At 48.7% G+C, this 16,770-nt stretch overlaps 1 protein-coding gene across 1 annotated transcript in view; it reads right to left on the reverse strand.

Moving 5' to 3' along the window:
- CSMD2 (CUB and Sushi multiple domains 2) overlaps positions 1 to 16,770 on the reverse strand; it is a 552,912-nt gene that overhangs the window by 535,085 nt on the left and 1,057 nt on the right. The window lies entirely within an intron of this gene.

The following is a 16,770-nucleotide window of genomic DNA, read 5'->3' on the forward strand; positions in this document are numbered from 1 at the left end:
TTCCTTCCCAAACAAGACCTCTAGTAACCGCTGCACTAAAGGAAGGCAAGAATGGATGTGGAAGACCACGTGTTATCAGAGTGCTGGGTCCTCAAGTGTCCCAGAGGGTGAGGCCACAGCAGCAGGAGTGCGGATGTAGGGAGGCTCCAGAGCTGTTTGGGAGGCAGAGTCCACAAAATTCGGTGAGTGAAAGGGAGTGGGTGGGAGTGGAATTCAAAGATGACTCCCAGGTTTCTGGTTTAGAAAGACGCATGGCTAGCGAAGCAATTCATGCAGGTGACACACAAAGACTTTGGAATGGTAAAACTGCTGGGGGTGAGACGTGATGCAGAGGAAGGAAGAATTTGGTTTGTGGCATGTGAACATTGAGGCCAAGGACCCCCGGGTGCTGTGCGGATGTGGAGTTCAGGGGCAAGGTCTTCACTGGAGAACTAAATGTAGAGTGTGGGGATTATCCTCATTTGGAGAGTGGTGTTAAAGCCACAGGAAGGAATGAAATGTAGAATAAAAAGAGAGGAGGGCTAAGACCAAAGATCTGGAAGCAGCAACAAGAAAGCTAATTTAATTGGGAGGGAGTGAAGGGCAGAATGAGATGCTGAAGAGGGGGAAGGACAGGCGGAAGGTCAAGAGGCAGGCTGTGGCCAGATTGTGGAAGGTCCAGAAGCCGAGAGAGAGAGACGCTTGGATGTGGGCAATGGGAAGTCATGTGGTGCCCTGGGCTGGAGCACTTCCCCTGGAGTGGGGAGGGTGGAAGGCAGATGACAGGCGCTGAGAAATGAACTGGCAGACACTCTCTCAGGAAGCAGGGCTGGGAAGGGAAGGAGACAGACAAGGTGACAGCCAAAAGGGGGTGTGGAGTCAAGGAAGGGGTGTTGTTTAGTGTGTTGCAGAGATGGAAACAGTGTGTTTTCGGGCTCACGGGAAGAAAACAGAGGGGAGGTGGGATTCAAGAAGAGAGGAGCGGGGACACCAGTTACAGTAGTGACCTTCCTAGCTGCACTTCCCTACCCAAACTCAGCAGCAAGGCTTTCCTACCCAAACTCAGCAGCAAGTCTTCCCTACCCAAATTCAGCAGCAAGGTTCATGCCGTTCTTTCATATCCATTTTTCTGTGTTGTAAGAAACAAGGTTGGTTAGGAAAGCGGGTGGGTGAGGTGGCCCCACAGATGAGAATGGTCCCAAGATGGATAGAGCCTGTGGTTCCGAGGGGCACAGAGCCCGGAACAGGATGCATCAGGGATGGGGCCGAGTGGGAAAGGCCAACAAGGGATCAAGAGGATAAAGAGGAGCAGCGTTGGATCAGATAAACTTTTAGGTTCAAAATCTGAGGCCCGGGCACATTGGATGGGTCCTGATACACACACATCAACCCTTTACCACCCTACCTGACCTTAATGTCTCCAGACTGGTCAGCTCATTTTTACTAAGGTGATAATGGCTAACACTTGTCAAAATATTTAATTTTTGCAATGGTTTTCGACTCCAAGATTTCAGCAACAACAGAATCGTCTGAAACACGGGCTGACACAGAGCATCTATCTCATTGCTCTGCATCAAAAATGTCCACCGTCCCCTTGCCCCAGCCTCTCAGCAATGCCTGCACCTTGGGAAATCTGCCATCAGTCAGCACACACAGAAAACAGCAAGGAAAACCGCGCTGTGTCTATGCAGTTCCAGAAAGCAGTTTCCAGGGTGTTTGGTTTGATCTGATAAACACTTGATGGGCATTCATTCATTCAATAAAGATGGATTAAGCATCTACCATGCTCCAGGCACTGTCCTATGTGCCAGGGACACAGAGTGAAAAAAAGGACTCAAACTCTTGTCAGTGGGGCATGGACTTATGCGGAGTGATGTGTGCTCAGTGTCAAGCACTGCAAACATGGACCCGTATAGGCATGACTGTGAGGTCAGGCTTCTTGCCTCATGTTACTAATGTGGCAACTGAGGCCCAGAATGAACTAGAGTAGTGGTTCTCAACCTTCTGGCCCTTTAAATACAGCTCCTCATGTCGGGACCCAACCATAAAATTATTTTCGTTACTGCTTCATAACTGTAATGTTGCTACTGTTATGAATCGTCATGTAAATATCTGATATGCAGGATGGTCTTAGGCGACCCCTGTGAAAGGGTCGTTCAACCGCCAAAGGGGTCGCGACCCACAGGTTGAGAACCATTGAACTAGAGTTAGGATTTGTCCCGGGTTGGCCTTACTCTAAAGTTCGTGCTCAGAACGTGGGTCCCATAGTGCGTCCCAGACTCCCGGGCACAGGGATCACCTGCTGTCTTGTTCAAATGCACATTCTGATTCAACAGGAGCTGCATTTCTCACAGGCTTTCTGGAAGGCCATGAACCACACGTTGGAGACCAAGGCCTGGTGATGCCCAAACTCATCTGATCGTGGCATCATTTCTCCAGGGCCCTCATTTAATAATCCCTACCTCACTTCCTGAAAGCCAAGAACTGTTTGGCTGAATGAATGAATGAATGAGTGAATGCACTCCTGAGCTTTCCAGTGTCTATGCTTTCTGGCACCCCTGTTTGCACAACTGGCCCGCTGCCTCATTTTCCCTGTTGAGACCCTGGCTTCTCACTGGGACTGCAGTCTCTCTAAATGCCTCTCCCCTGGGGAGTGGGGGCTGGGTCCCACTCCAGCCCAGAACAAAGTGAGGGAGGAACCTGGGCTCCCAGGCCTGACCCTCAGGTTCCTCCCCAGCCTGCCCTGAGCCTGGCCGCCATGCCTGTCCTAAAATGCCCGCTGCCTCGCACCAACAGGCCCTGGGAAAATGGCATTTCAGTGCTTCGTGTCTGCTCTTCAGCGAGTATTAAATCTAGAATAATGGGAATTAGTATGAGCAGGAAGTCGAGGATGAGACTCCCCTGAGTGCCGTCACCTAACAAATCAGGGGCTGGTAGAAGGACTTGGTGATTCAGGAGCTCCAAGCTGTCAGGCCAATCCTTACCAACAGGCCTTTTGTGAAGTGTGCTAAGCAGTTTAGGAATGTTAATGCAGGCCTGTGTCCGGGGGCTTTCTAATCTCATCACCACACATCTGGTTCCCTGGGAGGTGCTGCAGCCTCTGGGGACATGGCTTCCCAGGGCCAGGCTGAAAGCAAAGGGGGCGGGAGAGGGGGAGACAGGGGGACAAGACTGCAGATGGTAGTGGAGCCTCTGCTCCAAAGTCACCCAGTCCCTGGGGCCCTTCCTCTACTCATTCTTGGGTGCAGTTAAGACCAGAGTCACCGGAAGGTGTGCAGAGGAGTGTGGGTGGTTGAACACCTATCTCTTGTGAGCTCCACCTTCAGACCAGGGGAGCAGTGCGCCTGAGAGTTTCCAGACACACTTAATGTGCATCATCATCATCATCATCATCATCATCGGAATTTGCTCCTAGACACTGAGATCCTGATGAGGGGAGGGCCTGGAGACTACATTGTAACTGAGAAACTTGGGTGCCACGGTTAAGTGTGTGGGGTCTAGAATCAGACCAGGTTTAAAGCCCCCTCCCAAGCTGTGTGGTCTTGGGTGAGTAACTAAATCTCCTTAAACATCACTTTCCTCAATTGCAAAATGACTGACATTGTAGGAGTGTCCTAAGATTTAAGGAGAGGAATGTGCCACTCTCTGCATGGGTTTTGAGTACTCCCTGCTTCCATGACAACGATGATGGTGCTGATGCAGGGGGAATGCAAACTTGACATCCCGCAAATGCAGCTTGCTGCCTTCAGCCTGTATGCAGGCTGCTCCTCTGTCTGGGACTTCCTGGCCCATATTATCCTCCTCTGGGACACCTGCTCACCCCTGGAGAGCCTGCTTGAACCTGAAGTCTGTCCTGCCACCCCAACCCCTCCTCTATCCAGTTCCCTGGGGCTTTGGGAACTGACTGTCCTTGGGGGAAGGCACTTGGTTCTAAATGGTATTTGTATCCATGACCCCCAGTCCTGGGCCACTGCACTAGGTACCCAGTGGATGTTCAAATGACCCAGCCCACTGCTCCTAAGCAGATGGGAGCAGCCAAAGGCCTTCAAAGTCCTCCTTGTTGGAGCTGCTGGGCTGAGCCTGGGTAAAGGGAAGGCCATGGAGAAGAAGGGTCCTGAGCAAGGTGGTGGGGTGAAGACAACAAGGTCAAAGTCAGGAGGAAGTTCAAACTGATGGTGAGGTTGGGGGCAAAGAGGGGGAAGAATCCTGGTATTCAGGGAAGTAGCAGGACCAAGGATAAGGAGAGAGATAAGTGGAGGAGGTTGGAAGAGAAGAGGAGAGGGGACAAGAAAGGCAGAATGACCAAAATATTGAGGGGCACGCATGACTTGGACAAGGTAGAACACATAGGTCTCCCCACCAGACAGTATATTGAAATGGCCTGCTGAGTCATCCCCAAGCAGGTAGAGGTCCTATTTTTATTTTCTTTCTTTTTTAAAAAAAAATATATTTTATTGATTTTTTACAGAGAGAAGGGAGAGGGACGGAGAGTTAGAAACATCGATGAAAGAGAACCATCGATCAGCTGCCTCTTGCACACTCCCTACTGGATATGTGCCCGCAACCAAGGTACATGCCCTTGACTGGAATCGAACCTGGGACCCTTGAGTCCGCAGGCTGATGCTCTATCCACTGAGCCAAACCAGTTAGGGCTTATTTTCTTTCTTGATGCACATTTTGGGATGTTCCCTCTGAGGCAGGGTTCACAGAACTATGGTTTATGACCCACAGTTTATGGGCTGAGTTTCATGGACCTTTGGCAGTTTATCAGAGGTCTGCCCTCTCTGGGTAGGTGGGAATAAGGTGGAGGAAACACAGAAGGAAAAGAATTCCCTCATCTTCTCCTTGTGATCTCCCCTGATGGGGCTTCAAGCACCCACACCAATACCTGCCTTCCCCAGCAGTGCCTTCTGCCCTCATCGTCACCTCCTTCCTTCAGAGACCCTCACGCCACAACCAAGCCAAACAGGCCACGCCCCTGGTCACAACCCTACAGACTCCTCATTGCCTTATTCAGTTAGCAGACCTTCGCACTGAACTTCTCCCAGACCTTGAACATGACTTGCTTCCACTCGACAGAAAACCCATGCAGATTGGTTTCCACTGTTGGCATACTTCCCCCACTGCTTCTCTTCATCTGCTCTCTGCTATCCATCCTGCCTGCAAGTTTCAGCTTAAACATCCCTGTTCTGGGATAGTTACCCTCTTTTTTTTTAACTAGAGGCCTGGTGCAAGAAATTCATGGCGGGGGGGGGGGGGGGGAGGCAGGGTCCCTCAGCCCGGCCTGCGCCCTCTAGCAATCTGGGACCCCTCGGGTATCAGGGCTTTCCTTCCCCCAGCTGCCAGCAGCTGGCCCCGTTCCCCCCTCCCCCCGCTGCCATTACTTGCCATCTGTGCAGCACTGCCCCCCACCCCTGCCACCAGTCGCCTCCCTCTGTGGGCAACAGGTGTGGGGTGCAATCACTTGGTTGACCTGGGCCTCCCTCTATGGGGCGATTGTGGGGTGATGGCGGGGCCCCCCAACCAATCACATCGCACTGCCTTGGCTGGCCTGGCGCCAGTGCCTGTCATAGCATGGTCATCAGGAAGGTTGTCTGGATGGTCATCCGGTTGTTTGGTCCATTTGCATATTATGCTTTTATTATTATAGATTATATATATATATATCATGAAAAGTACCATGTTAACCATCTTTAAAGTATCTGGTTCAGTGGCATTAAGCATATTCATATTGTTGGGTTGCCATCACCACCGTCCATTGACAGAACTCTTCATCTTGCAAAACTAAAACTGTTCCCATTTAAATAACAACTTCCCATGCCCGCTTCCCTCCAGCCGCTGGCAACCACCATTCTACTTTCTGTCTCTATGGATTTGACTACTCTCAGTGCCGCATTTAAGTGGAATCATATAGTATTTGCCCTTTTTGGACTGGCTTATTTCACTTGGCATCATGTGTTCAAGGTTCATCCATGTTGTAACAAGTACAATATTGTTCCTTTTTAAGGAGGACTAATATTTCACTGTATATAAATGCTATATTTTGTTTATCCATCTTTCATTGATGGATACTTGGTTTGCTTACACCTTTTAGATATGGTGAATGATGCCACTATGAACATGTGTGTAGTTGCCTCTCTTATGTACCCTTATCCGTGAAACTTGTCTACGTCCCCAGTGCATCTGAGAGCTCAGGCACGGCACAGGCCCTCAGTAATGCCTGCTGTAGGTGGAATAACCCCTCACATTCTCTAAGGGTGGCACCCATCAAATAATTGATTTGTACTTACACTGGCACCTTCAGGAAACATAGAGCCTCAGCCAAAAGAGAAATCTCCTATAGGAATCATATAGTATTTGCCCTTTTTGGACTGGCTTATTTGACTTGGCATCACATGTTCAAGGTTCATCCATGTTGTAACATGTACAATATTGTTCCTTTTTAAGGTGGACTAATATTTCACTGTATATAAATGCTATATTTTATTTATCCACCTTTCATTGATGGATACTTGGGAGCCCAGAATGGACAGGAAGGTCCAGGACTACTCAGACCCCTCCATACGAAGAGCCAGCCTTGCACGTGGGCCTGAGAACCTGCCCTGCCTCCTAGCTCACCAGCACCCCCGACATGTCCAAGCTTCTGTTTTCCACAAAACATTGATGGATCTAAGTTTAAAAGGAAGCATCGCTGTCTAAAGAAAGACACCATAAACAAAATAGACAGATGGAAGAATGAGAGAGGTTCTGTGTAACCTTTAGAAGTGGCAAAGGGCAAGATCTGGAATACAAAAAACAACAAAACACTTTTGCAAATCAACCAAAATTTTTTCTAAATGAAGACAGGAAGTCCAATTTAAAAATGGGCAAAGACTATCAGTAAGCAATTCACAAGAAAGTGAAGCTCAAACAACTGACAAACATATAAGAGATATTCAAACTTACTAGTTATCAGAGAAATGTCAATGAAAACAATGAGATGGCACTTTAAACTCATCAGAAGGGCAAAAGCCAGTAAGGTGGATGACATTAGGTGTTGGTGATGATACGGGGAGACAGAAACTCTTGTGCACTCTCGGTGGAAATGCGCCCCAGCACAGCCATTTTAGGAAACATGATGGCAGAACCCAGAAAGTGAACTCAAAGAGCCCAACCCTCCATGTGTTAAAGCCCGGAGTTATTCTCACGCAGCGTCCTGAGAGGGCATGGCCAGTGATGTGGTTCAGAACTTCACGTGTGGCCAGGAATTATAGACAAGCCAGGCATCTATCCCCAGGGGAATGGATGCATAGAAAGTGATGGATGCCCAACAATAATGCACACAGCAGTTAGAAACCACGGACTGGACACATGCAGGGAAGCAGGGCTAGATCTTTACAGTGTTGAGTAAATACAGTAAGAAACGTATTGTTGCCAAAACCGGTTTGGCTCAGTGGATAGAGCGTCGGCCTGCGGACTGGAAGGTCCCGGGTTCGATTCCGGTCAAGGGCATGTACCTGGGTTGTGGGCACATCCCCAGTGGGAGATGTGCAGGAGGCAGCTGGTCGATGTTTCTCTCTCATCGATGTTTCTAACTCTCTCTCTCTCTCTCTCTCCCTTCCTCTCTGTAAAAAAAAAATCAATAAAACATATTTAAAAAAAAAAAAGAAACGTATTGTTCACTACCATTTATGTAAATTCAAAATACATATGCACACAAACAATCCTACATATTTTATAAGAATTCATGCATATTTAAAGACATATCAAATATATCAGAGTGGGTACTGATGGAGGAGGACAACAATGCCTTAGGACTAGGGATAACGGGAGGAAAATCTATATATATAAAAGGCTAATATGCTAAGTGTCCCTCCGTCCATCCGACTGGTCGCTATGACACACACTGACCACCAGGGGGCAGGCGCTCAACACAGGAGCTGCCAAGCTGCAGTGACTTGGCAGCGGTGGTTCTCAGGTGACACACCCCGAAACCAGAGAGGAGGGAGCCCGATTCCTGCCAGGGCCACACAATTCCATCATCAGCCGTGGGTTATGTTGTTGTTGGGGCACTGTCAGCCCAAATCTGGTTTACTGCACACTTGCGTTTGCAGCATGCCCTCTCGCACTCCGGGATCCCTTAGGGGATGTCAGGGAACCAGTTTTGGCCTGATTCCCACAGCCCAGGCCTAGGGACCCCACCTGCCTGAGGGACCCCGCTCACTCCGCTGTGGCGCAGCGCCAGGTGCAGCTGGCCCTGGAGGGACCGCGGGAGGTTGGCTCCAGGGCATATCCGGCCCATCTCCTCCTATCAGCAACCTTCTAATTAATTTCCTTTCAATGTGCACAAATCCGTGCACCAGGTCACTAGCGTTTAAATAAAACAAGAGAGAAGTCTGGCATAGATGATCATAAAGTGTCACGGTCTGAAGGTAGGATTAATTCAATGTTATGCACCTGGGCTCAAAAAAAAAAAAAGCAAAAAACAAAAATCCTCAACTGTGTCATCCACATGACTCGAGACAACTATCCTTATAACATTTTCCTCTTTCCATGTTTCCTGGAGCAAAATGTCATGAGATGCAAGGCTCGGCGGTCCTCACACATAGGGACTTTTCATCTTGCTAGAGTTTAAAGGCCTCAATGCAGATCTTATTTCCAGATGGGTGTGTCAATGAAGGTGAAGCCTCCACAGTCATCTACAGTCACCTCTCCCAGAGGAACTCCCAGTGGTGCTGCCTGGGGTGCAGAGTGAGGAAGAGGCTGTGGCAGGTGTCTGAGGGACTTCGGATAGGAACTGCTCACGTCCTCCCTTTCAAGTTCTCACACGGTGTAGGATAAGAATGGATAAGGGCTAGGAAGCTCAGCAAGTTTACCTTCCTTCACCCACTGAAGGCCAGGCAGGCTCACTACAGAGGTAGTGAGTTTCACATCTCTGGAAAGCCAAGCCGGCCTGGCCACCAGCAGGTCTCCCATTGGATGAGGCTCAGACTAGTGACCTATTATACTATCTCTGGATCAGTTTTGTTTTGCTAATTAAAGAGCTTCCAAGTACAGCATACATAGACATGGTAGGTATCATTGCTCCCATATTACAGGTAAGAAAATGGAGGCCCGGGAGGATGAAATAATTCTCTCATGGTCACATAAATGGTAGAAGCACAAACAAGTCTGGAAGACTAGTTTCCTGATTCTCAGGCTGAATTTCAATACATATATAAATAGATCAGAATGTCTTCCTCCCAGTCATGGATCTGCTGCGTGTCAGCCCTCCTGAGGCTGCACAAATGACAAGGGCCAGTGCTACATAGGTCCCTGGGAGGAGGGGATGCCATCCTTGAGGTGGCTGTTTTCATGCTAGAAACAGTTTAACATGAATTAAAAAGAAATCATTAAACTTTTACCTCCTTCTTATCGCCAAGTCAAGTTCAGAAGCCCATGCATCATCACCAAGGCTCACCCAACCTCTGAGCCTTTCTGCATCCTTGACCTCCAGCCCTCAGATGGCGATGGAGGAAGCAATGAGGGTCAGTAGGTAGCAAGTGAGACTCAGGCTGGAGTGGCGCAGAGTCAGGCAGCCAGCACGTAGACAAGCCTCCTGAGGCCTGAGTCGGCTCTAACCACACTTGCTCATCTCAGAAAGGGCCATCAATCATCCACACAAAACGCCTACACATTCTCTGATAATGCACTTGTGTCTCAAATGGTCCAAATTTCAAAGTCTCTGCTTTCTCCCTTTAAAGTTACAACCGTCACACTCGCTTATTTTCATTAAATAAATACATGTAGCTATTTAATAATGGAACTTATTCTATTTCCTGTTGGAAAACCTAGAAGATGGACACATAATTTTTTGGAGGGATCTGGATTATAATTGCACTTAATTGAGTATAAATTCGACATTGGCAGAGAGGAAGGCTATTTGTGCTGCAATATGAGCCTTGATTTTCTGCTCTAGACCACATGGGAAATGCTCAAGGAAATTTCTAAGAGTCATCTTGGAGCTCTCTGTAATTTAACTATACATACCTTATTTTTAGCATCATAAGAGTTCCTTATAATGATGATTTTCAAGGATAGGACTGACATCCTCTTAGAGATCAATTCAGTTGAAAAATTTCCAACAATACAGGAACAAATAGGTAGGACGTGAAAGGCAATTTCAAGTGGAGAGATGCCCCCAGAGAGATGAGCCTCTACACCACGCAGGACTTTGCTTTCTGTGGGTACAGCACCTCACTAGCTTTAGGGTGGGCACAGCGCCCTTCCCTGCTGTTGGGTTTGACATGGGCTGCACTGGGGCTTCTGGCATGTGCCCAGCATATTTCTCTGGTAGGGTTTGTGGTGGTGGCCAACGGGGCTCCTAATTTCTCCCTGAAGAAATGGCCCCTTATAACAGGAGAGTGGTGCCTCCAGCATTTTAGGATCCATGCCAGCGTGGAAGCAAGAGCTCATGGGGACTCACTATCTGCTGGAAGTTGCACAGTTCAGGCAAATAAGAAACCAAAGACTTTGGGGAGGGGGATGAAGATGCTACAATAACGGGAACAAGTTGTTTCTGGTGCCCTCCCTCATTTCCCATTTCCTCAAAATGCCCACTCAGTTGTCTATATAACCCCACCACATCTCCCAGTATCCCATGCCAATTCACCTGACTCAAAGTGTCCAGGACATCCTGACTCACCCCCATCTCACCCCATCCCACCATGACACATTAACCTTTAGTCCACTATATCCTAATTGTCCATTCCATCTCACCCTAATTCCATCCTATCCCATCCCAGTCCAGTCGAACCTATCCCTAGGCCACCCACCCCATCCTATCCCAGTCCATCCCCTGAATACTCTATATCCCATCCTCTCAATCCCACCCCAAACCATCATATATTCAATCCCATTCCACCCATTTCAACCCATCCCAATTAATCCTATCTATCCCATTGCAACACATCCCAATTCACTCTTGATCCTAACCCACTCAATGCTTCCTACTTAATCTCACTCCATCTCAAATTACTCTATTTCTCCAATCTCCACCCATCATATTCCATTATATTCCCTACCCTTTCATCTTCTGCTTGGCCAGAGTTGTCATTTTATGATTTACACGGGGGCATGACCATTCTTCATATTACATGGAGATACATCCAAAAGGTCTTGCCCTCCCCACAAGATCTAAGAGCTAAGTGTGTATTTGGGTAGGAGAAGAGAAAAAAAGACACAGAACATCCTCTTCAGAGGAGGGGTATGAAAAGATAATCCAGGGGTTTGATCTCTCAAGAGTCCAGAAAGAAACTAAATATGATTTCCCTTTGTTTCTTAACATACAGGAGCCACGAAAAATCTCTAAGAACTGCATCATCATTTTCAAGTTGAGAAACCCCCTTAATGCATGGCCCACCCTTTGCTTTCTGTGGGCTTAAAAGGAGCTAAGTTCTATTCAAAGCCAGTGAAGCCTGAGATAGGGTCTCCATGAGGCAGAGAACTGTGAAGTAATCCTCCATTTGCAGGTTCACACAGATGTTCCCGGTTATGGTGGAAAATCTCTGCAGGCAGAGAGGGAGTGGTTGGGAGGCCATATCCCACTCAAGGAGTGAAAACCAAGGAGGGCAGTGTCAGTGGCAGTCTCCAGCCTCTAGGGGGGGAGATAGAGATTCCTCCCCCTTGACCACTCTAGGAAGAGAAAGGCTAATGGCTGATGGGTTGAATGAGTTGATCAGGATCTAAAGGCTGTGCTTTCAGTGAGAGGAGCAAAGAGAAAATACTCTTGCTAATGCATATAGTGGCACCTCAGAGTGGCATAGTGTTAGAACTGTTTCTTTTGTGATTCTAAGAGGATGGTGCAGAAAGCAAGTAGATAGTCATAGCAGTAGTGTAGTAGTAGAGGGAGCCACTAACATATACTGATGCAAACAATACATCTGGCACTGTGACAAATGCTTTCTGTGAATTAAGAGGTTGGGCCTTCGAGTCAGGTAGCCCCGAGCTTCAATCCTGCCTCCTTTACCTATCAGCTCTACAACCTTAGCCAAATTGCTAAATTTCTGAGCCTCAGTCTCTTCAAACATGACATTATACTGGTTGGATTGTTGTGTTAATTGAATAGTAATGTCTATAGAACATTAGCCAGCTATTATTAGTAGGATGCAGTAGGATCCTCTTGGGGATGTCCCTTCACCTCTTCCCACTCCTCCAAACAGCGTGCTTTGGGAATGTCCAACAGGGCATCCTGAGGGGTAGGAGCCTTGTGTTCCAGAGAACCAACTGCAGGTCCTCGCAACAGGTGTTCATCGAGAGTCTTCTATGTGCTGTGATCTGGGCTCCACTGCCCTGCCTGAGTTCACAGACGGACATCATTTCATTCAACAGACATTCCAGTGTGTCCTGGTGATTTTACAACAGGGGGAACTTGGGGGGTTGTGACAGTCCACAATAGATTTCACGCCAGATGGGTGTTTGGGAATAGAAGCAAACCAAGGATAACTTTGCAGTCTCCTCCCAAGACTATAGTAGAGATGGACGAACCACAGCTGCCTGAGGAGCTGGAAGGTTGGGATCCAGCCTCAACTACCAAAAGCAGCAAAGCAAAACTGAAAGGGGGTGGGGGGAGCAGTGGGAAAAGCAGGGCTGGGGCTGGAAGCCTGGGCAGAAGGATTCCCAGGAGTATCTCGCCAGTTGGGTCCCCTTAGAAGTCAGCCAGCAGTGTGGCTATGAGTAAAGGACCTGGAGTCAGGCAGACTGGGTTCAAACCCTGGCTAGGCCATTGACTTACTGTGTGGATGTCTATGTCCTCGCTGAACCTACTGCTTCATGTATAAAATGGGGAAAATAATATTGCTGGCCTCACCGGGTTGCTTGAGATTTGAGATACACAAAAGTGCTTGGGATGATGCCAGCACATGATGAGGGCTCAGTGAACGTCAGCTATCAGTGTTACTCCCCTGAGTACCAGACAGTTTTCTGAGCACAGTGGGTGGGGGAGGACACTGTGAGGGTGCACAGACTTCCTGGCTGAGTCCTTTGTGCTCAGTGTTCCTGTTTCAGCCCCAACTTCCACTTAAGGGGCACCTTCAATGAGGTCGGTATGTGCTGGCCTGTTGCATCTCTGATTTCTAATCCTTCCCACAACACAGGAATGACGTGCCCCTTTTGCAGGTGGGGAACTGGGCCTTGGAAAGATCTGAAGATCAGCCAGTTGTCCAACAAGGAACATTGGGCTCTGCTGAGTGATCGGATTCCCTTAATCTTCTGGAGTGACAGCGATGATGAAACAACAGGTCAGACAGAGTCAAGGTGATGCTGCCGAAGCCACCTGCCGGGCTCTTCTGGACAAACTCAAACCTCACAGTGTCCAAGACCCCGCAATCAGGTTCTCCAGTCCCCTTGCCACACGCTTCTAGCCTCACCTGCGACAAAGCCACATACTCACCAGCCCGAGATAAGGTCAACATTATCCCATGAACCCACAGCTCAATTGCAGTTGGAATTTCAAATCCATATACTGATGCCTAAATGCCTTTCCTTTGGGGGGGCTGAGGAGCATGTATGTCAGGGCTTGTTGTAATGGTTCGAGACTATAAGGAGCTATGTCACCAACCTGTCACATTTAGTTCTGGGTGGGGGGAAGGAGGACAACAGGGAACCTGGTATCATTGTTATCTCTACGTTCCTTGACCCCTAACACTATTTATCTTTATTGGGCCCTAAAAAAAAATGGTCCAAAAATATTTTAAAATTATCCACTGATTAACAACCATCCATCAGACACCAATTCTATGTCAGGTTCTGAGCTGGGTGCTGGGGATATAAGAGAAACAAAGCACTATCCCTGCCTTCAGGAAGCTCAGAGTTCAATACGTGAGGCAGATAGATAAATACTTTGAATATAATTCAATTAGTACTACAATCAAACACTGGGTCTGGTCAGTGCACCAGTCTGCAAGAAGCTCCTGAAAACAAGCACTTAAGGAACAAGCAAAATACAGAGAATAAAAAATAATAATAATTTGATATTTGAATTTTTAAAGCAATGAAGTGGTTAGGATGAGAAAAATGAGAACTTTGGTGGAATTCCTTATAGTTTAATATTACTTTTATTTTGAATCACTTATTAAGAGGATGGAGGCATTTCAGCCTTTTCAATCCTCAGAGCCTCTAAATCCAGAGAAAAGTAGGGATGTTTGAAAACAATTGAGGGTTTGAAACTTAAAGAACTTGATGGCTACCTCCTAAGGAAGGAGTTGAGAACGATACTCAGGTTTCGGGGCTGGGTAACTGGGAGGCTGCAGTATCATCGGCCTACATAGGGAATATTGGAGGCTCAGGAGAGGAGCTAATGAGTTGCTTTGGAAAGGAAACATCTAGATGAAAACGCCCAAAAGTCACCAGATATATGGGCTGTCTAGACCCAGAATTTCCGTGTGCAACAAAGCCAATAGACATAAATCAGCAGAAGCATCTTGGCAGGAGATCTGTCTAGAAGCTTCAGAGTGTGATCGTGGAAGGGATGGACCTGGATGAGCTCACCTGGGGAATGGGAAAGAAAATGAGGAAAAGCACAGGAGTGGAACTGCAGGAAGCCATATTTACGGGGGGGGGGGGGGGGGGGTAACTGCTACTGTAGAGACTGGGAAGGAACAGCCAAGAGGTAAGAAAAAAAAATAGCAGTGTCCAAGAAGCTCAAGGAAGTGAAGTTTTTAAAAGGAATAATCCAAAGGATTTAGTCACAGATAGATAACGGACTATAAAGATAGACGAGAGAAAAGGAAGGAAGGAAGGAAGGAAGGAAGGAAGGAAGGAAGGGAGGGAGGGAGGGAGGGAGGGAGGGAGGGAGGGAGGAAGGAAGGGAAGAAGGGAGGGAGGGAGGGAGGGAGGGAGGAAGGAAGGAAGGAAGGAAGGAAGGAAGGAAGGAAGGAAAGGGGAGGGAGGGAGGGAGGGAGGGAGGGAGGGAGGGAGGAAGGAAGGAAGGAAGGAAGGAAGGAAGGAAGGAAGGAAGGAAAGGGGAGGGAGGGAGGGAGGGAGGGAGGGAGGGAGGGAGGAAGGAAGGAAGGAAGGAAGGAAGGAAGGAAGGAAGGAAGGGAGGGAGGGAGGAAGGAAGAAAGGAAGGAAGGAAGGAAAGGGGAGGGAGGGAGGGAGGGAGGAAGGAAAGGGGAGGGAGGGGGAAAGAGAAGGAAAAGCCAACCACAGAAAGAAAGAGTTGGCAATTAGGGTGGTCCTTGGCAATCTTTCCTAGAGAGTTCCAGTTCTGGGGACAGACAGAAGGCAGACTGCAGGGACTGACTGGTAGTCCAGAAAGTTGAAGACCCTCGGAAGAGAACTGACTTGTAACAGAGAAAGAGAGAAGGAATGGTAGCTAAAAGGTCAATAGGCCAAGAAGTTTGGTTAGCTTATCTCATGTTAAAGACTAAAGCTGTTTATAGGCCAAGAGGAAACCTAAGGAGGAAGAGTGACTGATAGTAGGGAGAGGAGGTCACTGGTGGGAGGTCTCCAAGGAGACTGGGAGCAGGGAAGGGGGAGGCCAGGCACAGATGGAAGGTGTTGAGTGAGGATCAAAGATAAAGGTGGGTGAGGAGCCTCTCCTTGTCACATCCTTATGTTCATTTTATCCAGTCATCACTGGGCTAGGAAGGGAGATGGTTCAGCCCTGAGTGTCTTTTAAAGTCAACAATGTGAAGAGAACACAAAATGAATGTGCTTTCCCCTCTACTGTGCCAAATCCTGCAATCATCTGTCACCAAGTCCATTTCCAAATCTGTGTTGCTTGCAAGGCCAGACAGCACATCTAAATGCGGGGAAGGTTTAAAAAGAAATGCACTGGAAGCAAGAGTAGGGCTGCCAGAGAGTAAGCACCCCTCCTCAAACCATTCACCAATACGGACCCAACTTCTCTACTGACCAAAGGGCCGCTGGCAGATGGGTCTCTACAGGCAGGATTCCAGCAGCGCCCTGCAGTGTGCAAGCTCCTGTCGGTGGGCCTTTTTTCTTTCCCCAGGGGCATGACATACCCTGGGGGCTGGGACAAGTCTAGCCAGGAAAATTGTTGGATCACAGAAAGGGCAATCTCAGGCCCCCTAAACCTGAGCATGGCCAGGCCTGAACAAAGGGCTTAAAGGCCCTGACACCAGTAGCAGCAGTTTCCTCACCGCCCCTGTGGCAAGTCTGGGTGACCAGCGGAGTCCTTCTGAACCGCACAGCCAGTGGGTGTGGGTGTACGCAAGGCTTAGCTCCTAGGCGCGCGCACCGCGGGCGCCCCCTCTCTGGATGTCAGCCGCTATGACGGCGATGACTCCTCGGAGAAGCAGAAAGTCCGATCAAGTAGGGATGCGAGAGCTGGCTCCGACGCCCTCCCTGACCAGCAACCATAGACATTGCCGGCTAAGGAGCTGGCGACAGGGTCTGCGAGGAGCCACTCACAAAATACGGAGCTCAGAGTGAGTCGGAGAACTTGCCAGGGAAGGGACGCACTTTCCAAGAAGGGAGCACTGGGGTGTTGGGGTGGCCAAGGCGAAGCCTTCAGAGGTTCATCCAATCAGTGGTTTAAACCAAAAACAAACCAGTAAAACCCAACAAGGCTCCAGCCAGAGGTGCCCTGAGTCCAGGCCCGGGCAGCAGGTGTTTAGGATGTCAGCCTCCAGACTAAATGAAAATGCAGCCCCAGGCATCATCGGTTGGACCCGTCCCCACCCGGGCACACGGAACTTTCTAGGCTGTGGCTACAGCTGAGCCTCAGAGGGGTGCAGGGGGATAAAATGGGAAGGCACCAGTCGATGGTCCAGTATTCCCCACTTGGGGACTGGATTCTCTGGAAGGGCC

This window comes from Myotis yumanensis, unplaced genomic scaffold (genome assembly GCF_028538775.1).
Source record: "Myotis yumanensis isolate MYYU_CA2020_CCGP unplaced genomic scaffold, mMyoYum1.0.hap1 SCAF_2, whole genome shotgun sequence".
Taxonomy (NCBI): Eukaryota; Metazoa; Chordata; class Mammalia; order Chiroptera; family Vespertilionidae; genus Myotis; species Myotis yumanensis.